Below are 4,247 nucleotides of genomic sequence, written 5' to 3' on the forward strand. Positions count from 1 at the left end.
AGCCACAAAAAGGAATGAGACCCTGTCATTTGCAATAACATGGATGGAACTGGATATCATTATGTGAAGTGACATAAGCCAGGCACAGAAACACAAACATTGCATGTTCTCTCTTATTTGTGAAACCAAAAAATTAAAACAATTGAACTCATGGACATAGAGAGTAGAAGGATGGTTACCATAGGCTGGGAAGGCTAGTTGGGTGATGGGGGGAGGCAGGAATGGTTAATGGGTACAAATAATAGAAAATTAAGACCTACTATTTGATAGCACAACAGGGTGACTATAGTCAATAATAAGTTAATTGTATATTTTAAAATCACTAAAAGAGTATAATTGGACTGTTTGTAACACAAAGAATAAATGCTTGAGGGGATGGATACCTCATTCTCCATGATGTAATTATTTTGCATTGCAAGCCTGTACCAAAATATTCCATATACCTACATTGTATAAGATTAAAAATTTTAAAATTAAAAAAAAAATCAAAAGATCAAATAGACTGACAGAACAGAATATGGAATACAGAGACAAAGCCATTTTTATTGAGCAAATTAATGTACAATAAAGGTGATATCCGAAATCAATGGAAGAGAGAAGATAAATTATTTGACAGATGATATTAGAAAGCTGGCTCAACATATGAAAAAAAGTACTGAACTCCTACACATCACACACAAAAATGAATTGTACATTAAATTAAAATTTTAAAAAAGAATATTAAATGCATGTAGTTAATGGAAAATGTGATTGAATAATTTGGATTAATATTTCTTAAACAAAATAATGTAAGACAACATAATTCTACCTTTTTCTCTCCCTTCACACACACGCGCACACACACACACTCCCCATCTCTCTCTCTCTTTCTCACATGTATATAATTATGTTTAAATTAACACTTCCCATTCAATGAAAGACCCTTAGGAAAAGTTAACAGTGGCTGGGCACAGTGGCTCACGCTTGTAATCCCAGCATTTTGGGAGGCCAAGGCAGGTGGATCACCTGAGGTCAGGAGTTCAAGACCAGCCTGACCAACATGGTGAAACCCTGTCTCTACTAAAAATACACACACACACACAAATTAGCCAAGCATAGTGTTGTAAGCCTGTAATCCCAGCTACTCAGAAAGCTGAGGCAGGAGAATCGCTTGAACCCGGGAGGCAGAGGTTGCAGTGAGCCTAGATCACGCCATTGCACTCCAGCCTGGGCAACAAGAGCAAAACTCTGTCTCAAAAAAAAGTTAACAGATGGATGAAATCATAGGAAATTATATTTCTGATTCCAAAAACTAAAATGTAATTATTTAGAATTTATTGGAAACTCTTCATAATTAACAAGAGACAAAATACCAAAGGTATAAAACATATTTGACAGTAGTGGAACCCCAGAGGACTAACAAGCACATGAACAAGCTACTCATAATCATGACTAATCAGAGAACACAGGCTAGATTAGTGAGCTATTACTTACATGTATTTGACTGGCAAAAGAAAAATGGGTTGGGGAATGATTGGAATGCCAAATATTAGAGAGAATGTGGGTATATAGGAACCCTCAATACTGCAACGAACACATACCAAAGTCAACTGCTGCAGCCATTCTGGACAGCAAACTGACACCATATGCACAAGTCACCAATCTGTACCCCCTTGACCTGGCAATTCTACCTAGCCATATTTACCAAAGACTACTCACTCAGGTCAATAAGAGGGCATACTGAAGATGTTCAATTCTGTGTATTCTTGATAGTGGGTGTTTGATGATGAGAAGTTTGAAACACTGTAGGTGTCCATTTCAGGAGAATGGTTAGAAAAATGTGCTGAATGAAAATCATGCAGCAGTTAGAAGTAACCAAGTAGGTGAACAGAAAGCAACTTCAACAGATATACATTACCTAATGAAAAAAAAAGGAAACAACATGTAATATAAAAATGATCTGTTGTAAAATGAGTTAGGGAGGAGTCCCTCTTTTTCTACTGTTTGGAATAATTTCAGAAGGAACGGTACCAGCTCCTATTTGCACCTCTGGTAGAATTCAGCTGTGAATCCAACTGGTCCTGGGCTTTTTTTGGTTGGCAAACTATTAATTAGTGCCTCAATTTCAGAACGTGTTATTGGTCTGTTCAGGGATTAGACTTCTTCCTGGTTTAGTCTTGGGAGAGTGTATGTATCCAGGAATTTGTCTATTTCTTCTAGATTTTCTAGTCAAAAAGTGGGCAAAGGATATGAACAAACACTTCTCAAAAGTAGACAGTTACATGGCCAAGAAACACATGAAAAAAAGCTTATCATCACTGGTCATTAGAGAAATGCAAATCAAAACCATAGTGAGATACCATCTCACACCAGTTAGAATGACAATCATTAAAAAGTCAGTAAACAACAGATGCTGGAGAGGATGTGGAGAAATAGGAATGCTTTTACACTGTTGGTGGGAGTGTAAATTAGTTCAACCATTGTGAGAGACAGTATGGTGATTCCTCAAGGATCTAGAACCAGAAATATCATTTGACCCAGCAATCCCATTACTGGGTATATACCCAAAGGATTATAAATCATTCTACTATAAAGACACATGCACACATATGTTTATTGCAGCACTGTTCACAACAGTGAAGACTTGAAACCAGCCTAAATGTTAATCAATGATAGACTGGATAAAGAAAATGTGGCACATGTACACCATGGAATACTATGCAGCCATCTTTTGCAGGGACATGGATGAAGCTGGAAACCATCATTCTCAGCAAACTAACACAGGAACAGAAAGCCAAACACTGTATGTTCTCACTCATAAGTGGGAGTTGAACAATGAGAACACATAGACACAGGGACGGGAACATCACGCAGTGGGGCCTGTCGGGGGTGGGGGGCTAGGGGAGGGATAGCATTAGGAGAAATACATGCACACATATGTTTATTGCAGCACTGTTCACAACAGTGAAGACTTGAAACCAGCCTAAATGTTAATCAATGATAGACTGGATAAAGAAAATGTGGCACATGTACACCATGGAATACTATGCAGCCATCTTTTGCAGGGACATGGATGAAGCTGGAAACCATCATTCTCAGCAAACTAACACAGGAACAGAAAGCCAAACACTGTATGTTCTCACTCATAAGTGGGAGTTGAACAATGAGAACACATAGACACAGGGACGGGAACATCACGCAGTGGGGCCTGTCGGGGGTGGGGGGCTAGGGGAGGGATAGCATTAGGAGAAATACCTAATGTAGATGATGGGTTGATGAGTGCAGCAAACCACCATGGCATGGGTATACACCTATGTAACGTACCTGCATGTTCTGCACATGTATCCCAAAACTTAAAGTATAATTTTAAAAAAGATCCCAATATCACTTAGATAAATTAAAAATGCATGCTGTATTAGTCCATTTTCATGCTGTTGATAAAGACATACCTGAGACTAAGCAATTTATAAAAGAAAGAGGTTTAATTGGACTCACAGTTCCACGTGACTGGGGAGGTCTCACGATCATGGTGGAAGGCAAGGAGGAGCAAGTCGCATATTACGTGGATGGTGGCTGGCAAAGAGGAAGAGCTTTTGCAGGGAAACTCCTCTTTTTAAAGCCATTGGATCTCATGAGACTTATTCACTATCATGAGAACACAGGAAAGACCTGGCCCCATGATTCAAGTACCTCCCACCGGGTCCCTCCCACAACACGTGGCAATTCAAGATGAGATTTGTGTGGGGAGACAGTCAAATCATATCATTCCACCCCAGCCCCTCCCAAGTATCATGTCCCACCATTTCAAAACCATTGTGTCTTCCCAACAGTTCCCCAAAGTCTTAACTCATTTCAGCATTAACTCAAAAGTCCACAGTCCAAAGTTATCTGAGATAAGGCAAGTCCCTTCTGCCTATGAGCCTATAAAATCAAAAGCAAGTTAGTTACTTCCTAGATACAATGGGGACACAGGCATTGGGTAAATACAGCCATTCCAAACGGGAGATATTGGGCAAAACTAAGGGACTACAGGCCTGATACAAGTCTGAAATCCAGTGGTGCAGTCCAATCTTTTTTTTTTTTTCTTTTCTTTTCTTTTCTTTTCTTTTTTTTTTTAATTTAAGTTCTAGGGTACATGTGCATAACGTACAGGTTTGTTACATATGTATACTTGTGCCATGTTGGTGTGCTGCACCCATCAACTCGTCAGCACCCATCAATTCGTCATTTATATCAGGTATAACTCCCAATGCAATCCCTCCCCCCCG

The sequence above is a fragment of the Rhinopithecus bieti genome, unplaced genomic scaffold, assembly GCF_001698545.2.
Source record: "Rhinopithecus bieti isolate Rb0 unplaced genomic scaffold, ASM169854v2 scaffold_4101, whole genome shotgun sequence".
Classification (NCBI taxonomy): domain Eukaryota; kingdom Metazoa; phylum Chordata; class Mammalia; order Primates; family Cercopithecidae; genus Rhinopithecus; species Rhinopithecus bieti.